The sequence below is a fragment of the Spermophilus citellus genome (assembly GCF_964194105.1).
Source record: "Spermophilus citellus genome assembly, chromosome: 4".
Taxonomy (NCBI): Eukaryota; Metazoa; Chordata; class Mammalia; order Rodentia; family Sciuridae; genus Spermophilus; species Spermophilus citellus.
Window position 1 is genome coordinate 94,571,879 of NC_138185.1, and position 18,195 is coordinate 94,590,073.

General features: G+C 39.4%; 1 pseudogene across 1 annotated transcript; it reads left to right on the top strand.

Annotated features, from left to right (window-relative positions):
- The first annotated feature begins 14,399 nt into the window (after positions 1-14,399).
- On the top strand, positions 14,400-16,097 carry LOC308646926 (olfactory receptor 2AE1-like; annotated as a pseudogene). The gene has a single exon. The product of its transcript is annotated as an olfactory receptor 2AE1-like (transcript).
- Positions 16,098-18,195: the final 2,098 nt, after the last annotated feature.

Here is an 18,195-nt window from a genome sequence, read left to right on the forward strand (position 1 = left end):
TAAATGATATTTTTTTAAATTAAATTTGCATCTTAAAATGATTATACCTTCACAGACAATTGCTTGAAAAAGTGTACAGGAAGGTTTTATATACAATTTCTCCTGCATTCCAGCAATTATTAGCACATTGCTTATCTATGGATATAGTCTATTCCTCTTATTATAGTAACTAGAAATTGACATTGATACAATTCGCAGAAGGTATTTAGATTTCACCAGTTTTTTTTTTTATGTGCCTCCTGCATGTGTGCCTATGTATGTCTGCAAATTTGCTACTGTGGATAGATTCATGTAACTGTCATCTTAGTCCAGACAAAGTGTTCCCCAAGGCTCTGTCTTACTAGTCTTTTAGAGTCCTTATGTGCATCTTTGTCTTTTATTGTTTGGCATGTAGCTATTCAGTTGTTCCAGTTTCATTTTTGAAGAGTGTCTGCCCCATTCAGTGGCAATGGCACCTTTCTCAAAATTCCACAGGTCATAGACAGGTGGGTTTCTTTATGAACTCCAAATCATATTCCATTTATCTACATGTTACCCATCTGCCAGGACCAATAATTCTGTGTTTCACTTAATAAAGAACCACCAAAACTCTTTTCTCTAATAGTTCTACCATTTTGCTTTATCACTAAAAATGTATTTTTGCTTTGCTTTAAGTTTTGAAATCAAGAAATGTGAATCCTTCACTTTATTCTTGATTTACTTGGACTGCATCAAAATGAGTATCCCATGGTGTGTACTTGAAGTTTGTTTGCAGGGGAGGAGGAACTGAGTAATTTGGGGAATCTAGTTTTGAAGATAACATGGGAATACTCTATCTAGGGGCTAGTTAATAATACAGAGTTAATTTTACAGTCCCTGATTTGTTCATTACAGAATCCAGATCTCTGTAGCCCCTTTCTGTGCTACTCTTTTGAGAAGACAGTCTGAGTGTCTTCTTTCCCAGTGGCCACTTTTCTGTTTTTTTCCCATGTGTCGTATTATAGAAATGATAGCAGGTAATTCCCACACTCAATCTTGTTGGTGCTTCAATTCTATGAACCACACAAAATAGCATGTCAGGAGTTTTTATATGGACCAATAGAAAGAACCGTGCATTTTCCTGCATTTCATTTACTCCCATGTTTTATTCACTCACTGCCCTCCTCTCATCATGAGCATATTTGAGCTATTCTTGTTTCTCTCTTTTCAACTCAGATATTAAGATGCCTTGCTTCAGACCTAAGATGGCGGCCGGCGAGGAAGCAGCACGTTCAGTATCTCCAAAGCAACGGGATCAAAAGATCCATTAATACACCCAGATTCTACCTACCGATGAACTTCGAGCAAAATTCTGCTGAAAAGAGACCTGCCGGAAATTAGTAAGTTAATTAGAGGTGACAGTTTGTCCCAGGGAATCTTGGCCACGCGGTGCAGAGGACCAGTCCCGCTGCAAGCCGCCGCCAAACGGCAGCCGGCGCCGCCCGCCCGGTTCTGCAAACGGCCCCCGGTGGCGGGACCTGGCGCAGCGAGAAGGGTCCCCCGCCCGCACATAAAACAGCCCCCTGCCCGCCCAGCCCAGGAGGCGACGTGAAGGGAATCTAACCAAGCCTCTATGAAATAGCGAACTGGGCTGCGTACGGGGGTGGCTGAAGTGCTGAGCCTGGAGCTCAAAGTAGAGGCTTTGATAGAGTCTTTGCGCAGCTTGTTAGAGCTCCTTTCACCATTAGTCTGTAGTGGAACACCCGGCCAAACAGCAATAAAAACAAAGAGATTCAAAAAGAGACACTCGGCTCCCAGACGCTTTTTTGCTCAGAGCCACGGATGCTTTGCGCTCATCTGCTTCCTCTTCCACTTCGCTCCCCGCAGAGAAGCTGAATGGGTAATCAGCAGTGGATCCTAAGTACCTGAGGCTAAGAAAGCTCAGTACACCCCCGCCCTTTTTCTTTTTTTCCTTTTTTTTCCTTTTTTTTTTTTTAATATTGTCTATACAGGGAGAATTAGTGGACTGAAATTGTTGGCTGGGCTGGGGTTTCGGGGCTGAAAATCCACTCCACGAGAGCCGCCATTTGCTTTCGGCATGCTGTCTTGAGGGCCCTGTCTACACGGTCTAGCTGCCGCATCTAGAGACTAGAACTGGGCTGCGTGCTGAGCCCTGTCCTCCGAAGGCTGGGTCGTTCGGCATCCCCCTGCGAGAGGACCCGTGCTCCGGAGAAGGCGGTTGGAGAGCCGCGGCGGCAGCCGCTCGGGCCCCGGGAGCTAGGCACCGGGCCAAGGAACAGCGGAGGCCGTGGCGGCGCTGCTATCTAAAGCCTATTTGCTCAGGATCACTAGGCAATACTGAGCTGACAGAGCTAGGGCGTACACTTTGGGCCCCTCAGAAAACACACACTGAGCACATATCTGCTGCGTTTAAGCCCCAGATCGCCTGCTTCACGTGACTCAGCACTAACGACCCAGCTGAAATAACTAGTCGGCCCACCTGATCTCACAGAGGTAAAAAAAAAAAAAAAAAAAAAAAACCAGAGCACCATAGCCAGACCCAGGGAATCAGGAGTGACGTGGGTTTAGCGGCACAGAAATCCCAGCTATCGCCCCCAACAGGGCTGACAACAGAGGTCCCTTGCACCACCTACCAGGGGAGTTGCTACCTGAGGGCAAACAAATTCGCTGGGGGTCCTCAGCCCCAAACCCTACAAACTTAGGGCCTGAGGGAGGCAAACAGAAAGGGTGTGCCCAGACATCCATGAAAACAGGGCTCCCAGGAGCAGCAGACCCAACGTGTAGACAGTAATGTGGTAAGCATCACAGGCCAATGGGGCCTGGATTGAGGAACCACAAGAGAAGGACCCAGGCATCCAGGACTGGAGACCCGCACAGTCTGGGAAGAAGAGCTGAGGCACAGTGATTGGCTCCCACCTATCAAGAGGAGAAGCCTGGCCCAGTGGGCATAGCTCCACCCATTGGAAGAGAAGTCAATCGAGCTTTATGACTGCATTTATTATTAGTATTTTTTTTAATGATTATTACTAGTATTTTTTTTAATTTTTTTTATTCTCACTTTTTGTAGTTGACATTGTTGTGTTCTTTAACTTTCTTACTAATGGTTTCTTTTTTTTGTTAATTTTTCTTATTCTATTAATATTACTATTATTTTTTTAAACTTCAATTTCCATTTTTTATTACCATTATAATTTTTTCGTTTGTTTTAAATTTTTATTTTTTCGTTTTTTCTCTCTCTCTTCTCACTTTTTTTTCTTTTGTCTTTTCATTTCTTTTCAACTTTCTTATTCCCCCTCTCTTGAACTCCACCTGCCTACACTTACTCTCTTTAGTGACTTCTTCCCTTCCCTTCTAATACCTCTCCCCCCAAGCATCAAATACACTTATAAGAGTAAACAGTAACTCAACAGTCAAACAGAACAAGAAGTATCATGAGCATAAAAAAGCAAGGAAGAAAAGGAGTACAAACAATGAAAGACAGCCTAAATATTCAGGAGGACCTGGAGTCATCAGAAAAATGGCCATATAAAGAACTCAAGGAACATCTTAGACAGATGGAAAGGAACCTTAAAGATCACATTGAAAATGAATTACAAAAACAGATAAAAGAAGAAGTTAAGCATCTTTATCAGGAGATACAGATTATAAAAAAAATCAAACAATAATTCTAGAAATGAAGGAAACGATAAACCAAATAAAAAACTCAATCGAGAGTATCACTAACAGAGTGGAGCAAGTAGAAGCCAGAACGTCAGATAATGAAGACAAAATATATCACCTTGAAAAGAGTCTAGCCAACTCAGATAGGCTGGTAAAAAATCACGAGAAAAACATCCAAGAGATTTGGGATAACATAAAAAAACCAAACTTATGAGACATCGGGATTGAGGAGGGCACAGAGATTCATGCCAAGGGAATGGGTAACGTACTGAAGGAAATAATTACAGAAAACTTTCCAGAAATAAAAAAGGAAACAGATATACAAATTGTAGATGCATACAGGACACCGAGCACACAAAATCACAATAGACCAACGCCAAGACACATTGTTATGAAGCTATCCAATATACAGAACAAAGAGAAAATATTAAAAGCTACAAGAGAAAAGAGGCAGATTACATTTAGGGGTAAACCAATAAGGTTGACAACGGATTTTTCATCACAGACGCTGAAAGCGAGAAGATCCTGGAACAATGTATTTCAAACACTGAAAGACAATGGATGCCAACCAAGAATCCTGTATCCAGCAAAATTAAGCTGCAGATACGACAATGAAATAAAAATCTTCCATGATAAACAAAAGCTAAAAGAATTTGTAGCCAGAAAACCAGCATTGCAAAGCGTCTTGAGCAAAACTCTACACGAGGAAGAAATGGAAAACAATAACCAAAACCATCAGCGGGAAGTGCCTCAGTAAAGACAGAGGATGGGAGGAAAGCTAATCATGGAGAAACAAACTAAATTAGGGGGAAAAAAAAGAGATAAATAATCAAACACGGCAGGAAGTACAAACCATATATCAATAGTAACTCTAAACGTTAATGGCTTAAACTCGCCAATAAAGCGACATAGGCTGGTAACATGGATTAAAAAAACAAATCCAACGATATGCTGCCTCCAGGAGACACATCTGACTGGAAAAGACATACACAGGCTCAAGGTAAAAGGTTGGGAAAAAATATACCAAGCACACGGTCCTCGTAAGCAAGCAGGTGTGGCCATTCTCATATCGAATAAAATCGACTTCAAGACTAAGTTAATCAAAAGGGATAAGGAAGGACATTATATACTGTTAAAAGGAACCATTCACCAACAAGACATAACAATTATCAATATTTATGCACCAAATAATGGCGCTGTGACGTTCATAAAACAAACTCTCCTCAAGTTCAAGAATCAAATAGACCACAACACAATAATCATGGGTGACATCAACACACCTCTCTCACCATTGGACAGATCCTCCAAACAAAAGTTGAATAAAGAAACTATTGACCTTAATATCACAATCAATAACCTAGACTTAACTGACATATATAGAATATATCAACCATCATCAAGTGGATATACTTTTTTCTCAGCAGCACATGGAACCTTCTCAAAAATAGATCATATATTATGCCATAGGGCAACCCTCAGTAAATATAAAGGGGTTGAGATAATACCATGCACTTTATCAGATCATAATGGAATCAAACTGGAAATCAATGATAAAAGAAGGAAGGAAAAATCCTACATCACATGGACAATGAACAATACGTTACTAAATGATCAATGGGTTATAGAAGACATAAAGGAGGAAATCAAAAAATTCTTAGAGATAAATGAAAATACAGACACAACATATCGGAATCTATGGGACACAATGAAAGCAGTTTTAAGAGGGAAATTCATCGCCTGGTGGTCATTCCTCAAAAAAAGGAAAAACCAACAAATAAATGAGCTCACACTTCATCTCAAAGCCCTAGAAAAGGAAGAGCAAAACAATAACAAATGTAGCAGAAGGCAAGAACTAATTAAAATCAGAGCAGAAATCAATGAAATTGAAACAAAAGAAACTATTGAAAAAATTAACAAAACAAAAAGTTGGTTTTTTGAAAAAATAAACAAGATCGACAGACCCCTAGCCATACTAACGAAGAGAAGAAGAGAGAGAACTCAAATCACTAACATACGGGATGAAAAAGGCAATATTACAACAGACGCTTCAGAAATACAGAAAACAATTAGAAATTATTTTGAAAACCTATATTACAATAAAATAGAAGAAAGTGAAGACATCGATAAATTCCTTAAGTCATATGATTTGCCCAGACTGAGCCAGGAGGAAACTCACAACCTAAACAGACCAATATCAATAGATGAAATAGAAGAAGCAATTAAAAAACTTCTAACCAAGAAAAGCCCAGGACCGGATGGGTATACAGCGGAGTTCTACAAAACCTTTAAAGAAGAATTAATACCAATACTTTTCAAGTTATTTCAGGAAATAGAAAAAGAGGGAGCTCTTCCAAATTCATTCTATGAGGCCAACATCACCCTGATTCCGAAACCAGACAAAGACGCCTCAAAGAAAGAAAACTACAGACCAATATCTCTAATGAACCTAGATGCAAAAATCGTCAATAAAATTCTGGTGAATCGGATACAAAGGCATATCAAAAAAATTGTGCATCATGATCAAGTAGGATTCATCCCTGGGATGCAAGGATGGTTCAATATACGGAAATCAATAAATGTTATTCACCACATCAATAGGCTTAAAGAGAAGAACCATATGATCATCTCAATAGACGCAGAAAAAGCATTTGACAAAGTACAGCATCCCTTTATGTTCAAAACGTTAGAAAAAATAGGGATAACAGGAACTTACCTCGACATTGTAAAAGCTATCTATGCCAAGCCTCAGGCTAGCATCATTCTGAATGGAGAAAAATTGAAGGCATTCCCTCTAAAATCTGGAACAAGACAGGGATGCCCCCTATCACCACTTCTATTCAACATAGTTCTCGAAACACTGGCCAGAGCAATTAGACAAACGAAAGAAATTAAAGGCATAAAAATAGGAAAAGTAGAACTTAAATTATCACTATTTGCGGATGACATGATTCTATACCTAGAAGACCCAATAGGGTCTACAAAAAAACTACTAGAACTAATAAATGAATTCAGCAAAGTGGCAGGATATAAAATCAACACACATAAATCAAAGGCATTTCTGTATATCAGTGACAAAACTTCTGAAACGGAAATGAGGAAAAACACTCCATTCACAATATCCTCAAAAAAAAATAAAGTACTTGGGAATCAACCTAACAAAAGAGGTGAAGGACCTACACAATGAAAACTACAGAACCCTAAAGAAAGAAATAGAAGAGGATCTTAGAAGATGGAAAAATATACCCGGTTCATGGTTAGGCAGAACTAACATCATCAAAATGGCGATATTACCAAAAGTTCTCTATAGGTTCAATGCAATGCCAATAAAAATCCCAATGGCATTTCTTGTAGAAATAGATAAAGCAATCATGAAATTCATATGGAAAAACAAAAGACCCAGATTAGCAAAAACAATTCTAAGCAGGAAGTGTGAATCAGGTGGTATAGCTATACCAGACTTCAAACTATATTACAGAGCAATAGTAATAAAAACAGCATGGTACTGGTACCAGAACAGGCGGGTGGACCAATGGTACAGAATAGAGGACACAGAGACTAATCCACAAAGCTACAACTATCTTATATTTGATAAAGGAGCTAAAAACATGCAATGGAGAAAGGATAGCATCTTCAACAAATGGTGTTGGGAAAACTGGAAATCCATATGCAACAAAATGAAACTGAATCCCCTCCTCTTGCCATGCACAAAAGTCAACTCAAAGTGGATAAAGGAGCTAGATATCAAATCAGAGACTCTCCGTCTGATAGAAGAAAAAGTTGGCTCCGATCTACAGATTGTGGGGTCGGGCTCCAAATTCCTTAATAGGACACCCATAGCACAAGAGTTAACAACTAGAATCAACAAATGGGACTTTCTTAAACTGAAAAGTTTTTTCTCAGCAAGAGAAACAATAAGAGAGGTAAATAGGGAGCCTACATCCTGGGAACAAATTTTTACTCCTCACACTTCAGATAGAGCCCTAATATCCAGAGTATACAAAGAACTCAAAAAATTAGACAATAAGAAAACAAACAACCCAATCAACAATTGGGCCAAGGACATGAACAAACACTTCACAGAGGAGGACATACAAACAATCAACAAGTACATGAAAAAATGCTCAACATCTCTAGCAGTCAAGGAAATGCAAATCAAAACCACCCTAAGATACCACCTCACCCCAGTAAGATTGGCAGCCATGATGAAGTCAAACAACAATGAGTGCTGGCGAGGATGTGGGGAAAAGGGTACTCTTGTACACTGCTGGTGGGACTGCAAACGGGTGCGGCCAATTTGGAAAGCAGTATGGAGATTCCTGGGAAAGCTGGGAATGGAACCACCATTTGACCCAGCTATTGCCCTACTCGGACTATTTCCTGAAGACCTTAAAAGAGCACACTACAGGGATACTGCCACATCGATGTTCATAGCAGCACAATTCACAATTGCTAGACTGTGGAATCAACCCAGATGCCCTTCAATAGATGAATGGATTAAAAAAAATGTGGCATTTATATACCATGGAGTATTACGCAGCACTAAAAAATGACAAAATCACGGAATTTGCTGGGAAATGGATGGCACTAGAGCAGATTATGCTTAGTGAAGCTAGCCAATCCCTAAAAAACAAATACCAAATGTCTTCTTTGATATAATGAGAGCAACTAAGAGCAGAACAGTGAGGCTGAGCAGGAAGAAAAGAATAGCATTAAACAGAGACATGAGACGGGAGGGAAAGGGAGACAAAAAGGGGGAAATCACATGGAAATGGAGGGAGACCCTCATTGTTATACAAAATTATATATAAGAGTTTACGAGGGGAATGGGATAACAAACATGGAGGGAAATGAATTTCAATAGATGGGGTAGAGAGAGAAGATGGGAGGGAAGGGGAGGGGGGATATTAGAGGATAGTAAAGGTAGCAGAATACAACAGTCACTAATATGGCAGTATGTAAAAATGTGATGTGTAGCCGATGTGATTCTGCAATCTGTATTTGGGGTAAAAATGGGAGTTCATAACCCAATTGATTCTAATCTATGAAATATGATTTGTCATGAGCTTTGTAATGTTGTGAACATCCAATAAAAAAAAAAGTTCTGAATAAGGCTAAAAAAAAAAAAAGATGCCTTGCTTCACTGCACTTACCTTGATTCTATATCGAGGCTTGTTGTTTAAGTAGAGGAAACATTTTATCGCTTGCTTCAAAACCTACAGGCTATTACTTTTATCTGGTGCCTTCCTTCTATCAAAATTGAAGTGAGGTAGGTGGACTAGATAAAGGGTAATGAGAAGTGGGAGATGGTACATGATAAGGGAAGAACAGCAGAGTGAATCTGAACTAACTTTCACATATATGAATATAGGTAAAATACATATATGATTATACCACATACATGGATATTCCACAAGGAAGCTCACCATAATGTATATCCACAAGTTTCTATTTTAAAAAGCCTAAAAGTAAATAGTAGAAAGATCAGTAGAGTAGAAGAAAGAAAAGAGAGAGGGAAGAAGGAAGGGAAAGGTAAATACTGCGGACTGAATTGGGACAAATTACATTCCATGCTTTGTAATTATGTCAAAATTAATCCTAATGTTAGACATAAATAAAAATTAAAAAATGCAACACATTCTATTTTATGTCACTTGCATTGAATATTGATTAATACAAATCCTAAACTTAAGTTGACATAGTTGTGTCTGTAACCCCTAAGGAGTAAAAGACCCCTCATGCTTGTTATCACTATGTAATCAGTACACTTCTTGGAATGCAGCAGGCTCTCATAAAATATTTCTCAAACAATGAATAAATCATATAAATGCCAAGACTGCCTAAATTAAAACTATATTTTCCCATAAAGGGAGGTACCAGATAAAAGTAATAGCCTGTAGGTTTTCAAGCAAGTAATAACATGTTTCCTCTACTTAAACAACAAGCCATGATATAGAGTCAAGGTAAGCTCAGTGAAGCAAGGCATTTTAATATCTGAGTTGAGAAAAGAGAAACAGTCTGAGTGTCTTCTTGGCTAGTTGCCACTTTCTGTTTTTTTTCCCCCATGTGTCGTATTATAGAAATGATAGCAGGTAATTCCCACACTCAGTCTTGTTTGTGCTTCAAAACAAGAAACAAGAATAGCTCAAATATGCTTACGATGAGAGGAGGGCAGTGAGTGAATAAAATATGGAAGTAAATGAAATACAGGGAATGCACTTTTCTTTCTATTGGTCCATATAAAATCTCCTAACATTCTATTTTGTGTGGTCCATAGAATTGAAGCACCAACAAGACTGAGAATGGGAATTACCTGCTGCCAATTCTATAATATGAGACATGAGAAAAACAGTAATGTGGCCACTGGGCAAAAAGACACTCAGATTGTCTTCTCAAAAGAGTAGCACGGAAAGGGGCTACAGAGACCTGGATTCTGTAATGAACAAAACAAATCAGGGACTGTAGGAACCGTTACTCTGTATTATTAACTAGCCCCTAGAGAGAGTATTCCCATGTTATATTCAGAACCAGATCCCCCACCCCTGCAAACAAACTTCAAGTACAGCACCATGGGATACTAACTTCAGTGCACATGGTACAGACTAATTGGTATCTTGGGTAATGGTGCCCAGAAGACATCCGGTGTGTCTTCTGAGTGGGAATCCCTGATGCCATCAGGTCTTCAGATTTCTATTCACCTTTGCTGACATCAGAGGTCCTGAGGACCAGGGGGATGTTTCATCCTCGTGGAGCATGCACCTCTTCCCTCATGACTGGCTCAGGTTAAGAGAGTCTGGCCTCTTCTGACCCCTTTGATTACTGTTGAGGAAACATCTCTGTGGTGTGGAAGAAGCTTAGTAACTGCATAACACATACATACTTGTATGTTACTACTAGGGAATGAGGGTAAATCTATGATGAGAGTGCTATAGTGATCCAAAACCACAGAGACTGCAAAGAGGATTTTTGTTGGACTCTGGGAGCATTGAGGATTAACCTGCTATTATGTTTAGTCTCTTACTCAGGTAACATTAATGGCCATTCCTATTTCCCAGGCTCTCAATCTGGTATTGGAAGGAAGTTCAAATATAAGTTCAGAGTCAAGAGGAAACATATGCACCACCGGTTCCAACTAGTAGGGGCCAAATGTGTTCAGTTTTACTTAATCTGTCTGACAGGGCTCAAAATATGAACACAGATTTTCAGAGGGTCCTAGAACACTATGTCCTGTTGTTTGTGTGATGCTCCACCACTAGGATAATTAGTGGAAACCATGATGAGTGAGCTGGACAAATATTCTCTCTGGTATTCTGCTAGAAGATGCAGCTTCCAGGGTTAGAGGTGGAGTCTGAGGAGTACTTCAGCAAGTGCTTGTGTGGAAGACCAATAGCCAATGTGTGGCTGGGAGGATGTTCTTCTCTCTCCATTTCACTTCTGTACACAAATCTCTGCAGAGAAAATTGCAGGTAAGATAGTGTTGGGGCTTGATGTGTTCAGAAGCCTTTATTAGAAACTAGGGCATTGTGAGATTATCCTTTAGTCAATGGTGACATTTCATCAGTACATGAGGATGCTTCCTGAGAAGATGGAGAAAAACATAATTTAAGGGGTACAAGAATGTGTTGCCTAAGGAAGAAAGAGAGAATAGAGCCAGATCATGGAAAACTTATGCCAAGGGGGTTCATAGAGATAGTCAGAAACTAATGAAGAAAGAGAAAGAGATGTGTTTCAATAATTAGGTAGAAAAGATGTATGCAGATCATGTCAACTGAGTTGAAGTAATCAGGGGAACCAGGGTTGAAATTGTTTTCTTAGTCCACAGAAGCTGAGCAGGAAGTAACAGTGTGACACGACTGTCGTTATAATCCTAGAGCGACCCTAGGGCAGAAGAAAAATAAATGTGAACTCGTTTTTACTGGTAGAGTTGAAATTTGATTAGAATGCATTAAGTCCTGTGTTTTTTGCTTTTATTTTTGAAGTTTATTTTTTATACTCACATAATTATTTTTAATTACTGGTATTCACTCTTATGATTGTCATGATCACTTTCCTTCATTGGTGGTGGTTCTTTCCTGTTAATGAACATCAATGAATCAGAATATGTGAAACTACAGGAAGATATTTAGGAGGTAAGACACAAGAAGTGATAGAAGGCTCTACTTAGTTTATGACTTTTTTGAGTCTAATTTCCTCATGGAGATCAACTTCTTATTCTGATTAGTGTTTGTGGGAGAACTGGAGAGAGGGCAGATTGGCAAGGGTGGCTGAATCAACATGAAAAACCTAGTTTTGTCAGCATTTTTTTGTCATCGGTTGACTCACAAATCTACCCAGGACATAGGTATGGTTGCTTTGCTTTGTGTCAACACAGACCTCATGCATTTTTTAAAAATTTTGCTCAATGTTCAAATAAAGACACATAAGATATCCTTCTACCTAATATGATATGACTATTCTATGTATAACTTAAGATGTCATCAACTTTTCCCAAGTAGAGTATATAAAATATACAACCCTTTCCTCATTAAGGGAAAAAATCCTTTTTTTTGTATGTTGTGTGATATTTATTCTATTTCTATGGATTCATACTCTTTCATTTATATCTAGTTATTTGAGATATAATTTTAGGTATTATTCACACCTCATATTTGATAAGAGGATGGCAATGAAATAAACGCTTAATTTGTGTAATATAAATATACAAATTCTTATCACCATTAAGAATAAATGCACAAAGTATGGCAGTTTGTGTTCCTGGGGGTTGTCCACATGGTCATTATTGGTCTTTATAACTATCCTATTTCACTCCACAGTCCATACTGCCTTGGATCACAGCTGGTCACTGTTTCTGGTCAGTTGGGTGACCCAAACCTTCATCCCTGAAGGATCTGAGCCCTTATCAGTGTGACCTGACTTGGGCTTTAGTTTCCTATTGCCCTCCATCATAGGACCAGGGAGTTTGAAGAGACACAGAGAAAATGTCCTATGTCACACTTGCTCTTCCTATCTGTATTGTGTAGTAGCAACTGAGTTTCCCTTCCTAGTCAGAATCAATCACTCCATGCCAGAGAGTGACCTTCTTCTTCACCTGTTGATTCAGCTATAATTAGCATCCTAAAGTGGCAGCAGGGCAATCTCAACCTTCAGAAAATGGAATCACTTTGTGTCTGTGAAGTAGAATCCCTCCCTTTGTAGCTAAGAGTTTTCTAAAGCAGAAGAACTGAAAAGTACAGGAAAAAATAATGTTGGTGGGTCATAGACATTAATCTTATAGGGAGAGAACACACTCTCATTTCTATCCATCGAATTCTTGGGGTATGATCCTATGAATCCTTGCTGTGAGGGAAGCAGTACAATAAATTAGATGCAGACGTGGAGCATGTACCACACCCTGGAGGACATTGCCCCCGCAATGAGAGGTGTTGCCACCTAGGTTTTGCTTGAGGCAGAGTCTTACCAGGGTATTGCACCATTCTATCAGGTTCTGTGTTTCAGGAAGATGGAGGACCTATGTTAAGTATAACAAATCCCATGAACACAGGCCATATTGCACAATTGTTTGCTGTGAATCAAGCTCCTTGATTAGGAGCAATGCTGCGTGGAATACTCTCATGGTGAATAAAGCATTCTGTGAGTCCAGAGATGTTAGTTCTGGCAGCAGCACTTCAAGTGAGGAAGCAAAATCCATACCCAGAGTGAGTGTCCAGTCCAGGAATGTCCCTTTCATGTTGAATGTGGTCCAATATCATCAATGTGCTGTGGAGGGGGTGGCTGATTACCCCAGGACTGGGGCGATGGGGGGAACTCATGATGGTCTATGCTGTTATCCGTTTTCAGCAGTGGCTTCAGACAGATTGGCCTTGGTGAGTGTAAGTCCATCATGCTGAATCCAGGGATTAATTTTACCCCTGATGCCATGTCCAGTTTGTTCATGGATCTATTGGGCAGATGCCAGGACTGAGTGAAGAAACAGGGGTTGATATACAAAGTACATGCTAACCCATTTTTGGATAAGAATATCTATCCCATGGGTGGTAGTAATGAGTATTTCTTTCTTGTTTCCATTAGAATATTTTTCACATATATCATTCAGAAAAATTTGAAGTTCCAGGATATTAAAGGGGACACATGTATCAGAGGAATGAATGTCTCCCCTAGGGGAAATAAAGAACTTTGGATTTTCTCCTGGAAAAAGGGTTAACGTGTTTGCCTTCATGCTGGATGTATTGTATTTAGTTACACAGGTATCATTTTTGTATTTGGAGGTAAACTTGACTGGTGGAGGTTGTGAATGTGTGCCAAAAGGGCAGAAGATGGACTGCAGTGACTTTGTGATGTGTGAGGTTGGCTAGGATGAACTACATTTCCCAAAAATCTCTCTAATTTCTCATTTCTACTTAAGGTGAGTCTTAGAGGAGATCCCTGGGAGATTAGAGATGAGACAGGAAGCAGCCATCCTGTAGTATTAATAGGTTTTTGCTGGTCTGCTGGCTCGCACCTCATTGGTATGGAGCAGTGGCTGGGCCTGTAGTTGCTCTACATTCCCCAGGATTCTCCTTTAGGCTCTTGGAATTCTGTACTAGGGGTGTGCATTCAGCTTCATTAGAAATCTGACCTAAATTTCACATGTGTCTATATGAACATACCATATGGATGTCATCTGTATGTATATCCACAAGTAACTAATAAAAAACTATAAATAAATAGCAGATCAGCAGAGTAGAGGGAAGGGATCAGAGGAAGGGAGGAGGAGAGGGAAAAGGGAAGTATGGAGACTGAATTGAGGCCTATTTTATGCTTTTTAATTATGTTAAAATAAACTCAAATATTTTGTAGAATTCAAAAAAGCCAATACAAAAAATAAAACCCAGTACCTAATTCCATAGGCAAGCAGAACTGACTCTTTTTTGTTTGTTTGTTTTCTCTTGTGGGGTCACAGCTCATGCTTTTGTATTTTGTCTGTCTCTTGTCTCTCTTGCTTTGTACTATCTTCCCTTTCTACTGCTTGTCCTGTAGGCTTAAAGTTTCCACATCGGACTTAAACATGACAGCAGTACACCAACTCCTTCCACAAAGAAATAAGGCCAAAGTTCTGTAACGCCACCCTTAACAATTACATGTATTAATAGAAATGTCTTAGTGGTTCAGATGCTCTTGATAGAACCTGCCTGGTAAAATAAGAAACCTAATCCACCAACCATACAAACAAAGACACACACTAACACAAATCACACATATGATTACACACACATATGCCTATATTTAGTAAGAAGAGTCATAAATTTTGGCCCTTAATAGAGTCTTGGAATTTCAAATGACCATGATTGTGATAACAAATTTTAGGTTTCTCTTGTTTTGAAAAAACTGAATTTAAATAATTTCAGCTGCAGGATAATTACAAATATAGAAAAAAATCTCTTCACAAATGTTTGATTGGATCAAAAGAGCTGATCGCCATGTACACAGGATCCCATATGTCTGGCATCACACTTTGTCTCCACTCCCTGTTTCCCCAGGGACTTTGAAGGGACCATGTGGCTGAGCAATCAGACGTCTCTGGCAGACTTCATCCTTGAAGGGCTCTTTGACGACTCCCCGACCCACCTTTTTCTTTTCTGCCTGACCATGGTGGTCTACCTTGTTGCACTGAGTGGCAACACCCTCACCATCCTCCTCATTTGTGTGGATCATGGGCTTCACACCCCCATGTACTTCCTGCTCAGCCAGCTCTCCCTCATGGACCTGATGCACATCTGCACAGCCATCCCCAAGATGGCTACCAACTACCTGTCTGGCAGCAAGTCCATCTCCTTCCTGGTCTGTGCCATCCAGCACTTCCTCTATTTGTCTCTGGCTGGTGCTGAGTGTCTTCTGCTAGCTCTCATGTCAGGTATGTTGCCATCTGTCATCCTCTGTGTTACACTGTTCTCATGAGCAGGAAGGTGGCAGTGATGATGGCCCTCACCTCATGGTTGGGGGCATCTCTGAACTCCCTAATTCACACAGTCATCTTGATGCACTTTCCCTTCTGTGGGACTCGGAAAATACACCACTTCTACTGTGAGTATCCAGCTGTTGTGAAGTTGGTGTGTGTTGACGTCACTGTCTATGAGTCCACAGTGTATATCTGTAGCATCGTGCTTCTCCTCCTCCCCATCATCCTGGTTTCTACATCCTATGGCTTCATCCTGCACAGTGTCATTGAGATGCGTTCAGCTGGGAGTAAGAGAAATGCCTTTGCCACTTGCAGCTTCCACTTCACTGTGGTCTCTCTCTGGTTTGGTGCCTGCATCTTCTCATACATGAGGCCCAGGTCCCAGCACACTCCACTGCAAGACAAAGTTGGTTCTGTGTTCTATAGCATCATTACTCCCACTCTGAATCCTCTGATTTATACTCTCCAGAATAAGGATGTAGCTAAGACTCTGAGGAGAGTGTTAGGGATACAGATCACCCAGTGATTGCACTCGAAGTTGTCTCATACAGAGAATGGAATAGAATAAGCTCCTTATGCTGGTCTGAATAAACCTTTCAAGAATCCAGGTCTCTGATTCTCTTTGTATACTGCAAGAAATAGGTGGCTTATGTGTAAATTCACTGTTTTAACTTGGTCTCAGGCATCCAAGCATCATGGGTCACATTTCACACCCCCTAGAGAACTAGGGAAAAAGATTAAAAATCTCTCCAAAGAAGACTTGCAAAGTTCAGTGACACTCCAACAAATATTAAATAAAGATATAAGGGCTTTTCCCATTAATATTTTCATCCAGAAAATAGATATAAATGATTCCACTCAAGAGTATTTATGAAATATAAAATGGGAAGATCTTGCTTAATATCAGAAGCATGGGACATGAAGTGAAGGGTTTCTTGAAAGGGAAGGTGAGAGATAAGTTATGTTGTTAGATTTGTAGTTTCCTGAATCAGTAAGTTTTTAGAAGGGAAGTATTATTACATACAAAGTAATAGTACCTGTACATACTTTTTGTATAATATGTATATATTTTTAAATTTGTTTTAATTCGTTCTACATGACAGTAAAATGTGTTTATGCACTTTGATATGTCATACATAGATGGGATATAATTTCTCATTTTTCTGAGTGTACCTGTTGCAGAATCATATTGGTCATGTAGTCACATATATACATACAGTAATAATGTCTGTTTTTTTTTCTACTGCCTTTTCTGTCACTACATCCTCTTTCCTTGCCTCCCATCACTTCCCTCTACCTAATATAAGGTAATGCTATTCTTCCTTAGTGTCCTCTGCCTAATTGTGAATTAGCATCTGAATATTAGGGAGAACATTTGGCCTTTGGTTTTGTGAGATTGGCTTATTTCACTTAGTATGATTTTCTCCAACTTCAACCATTTACTGATAAATGGCATAATTTCACGCTTCTTTAAAGCTGAGTAATATTACATTGAGTATATATATACCACATTTTCTTAATCCATTCATCTATTGCGGGACACCTAGGTTGGTTCCACAGTTTAGCTATTGTGAATTGAGCTACTATAAACACTGATGTGGCTGTGTCACTATAGTATGCTGATTTTAAGTCCTTTAGGTATAAACCAAGGAGTGGAATAGCTGGGTGAAATGGTGGTAAAATACATATATTTGACAAATATTTACTGAGTAAACTTTTTACTGCTATGATCTAAGTACTGAGTCATATATTTGGAATTTGCATTTATGAAAATTTTCATTCTTTTTTAATATATATTTTAGTTGTTGATGGACCTTTAATTTATTCATTTATTTATATGCAGTTCTGAGAATCAAACCCATTGCCTCACACATGCTAGGTAAGTGCTCTACCACTGAGCCACATCACTATTTCCAAAAATTTAACATTCTTTAAACATAAATTCATGATTTATTTTGTCTGTATTGTTCCTGCCATATCAATTAGTGATATTATTGTGTTTTTTTTTTTATTTCAAAGGTTGAAAATACTTTTCTGTTTTCTGAGAGTTTCTAGTCTCATTATTTGGAATCATAGCTCTGTGGATTAGAGTCTGTCACTTGCTACCACTGTGATATATAGTAAATTAGTCTCTCTAGTCACATTAGTCTCAGGACTTTATCTACAATACTTGTTTTATTTGAGTTTATGAGTTGAGAATATTAGTTCTGAGCAGATATGGATTCCGGATATTAGCAGGAAAAAACTGTGTTGAAGTGATGTTGGAATGATGAGAAAATAGTGGGAGAACCCATCTTGAAGTCTATGTCCCCATATTCACCTACTATAAATTGTGGGGAGCCACAATGAATGACCACACCTTCCAGTCATGATGCCTCAGATTCTGACCAACTACTGCATTCACTGTGGTTTGGGTGGTGTCTAGCTCAGAGCAAGGGTTCTTCTTTGTGAGATGTCCCCCTAGGGTTGAATTTCAATCACCTTTCCCTTGTATTCTTGCTCCTTCTGAAGGTTTTTGGATAGAACTTTCTAAACAAGAGTTCCCCCAATGAAAGCTCACCTCTGAACCTGTTCCCTCTCTCTCCTCAGCCTCTCCTGACTTTCTCTTGCTCTCCCTTTTGGAA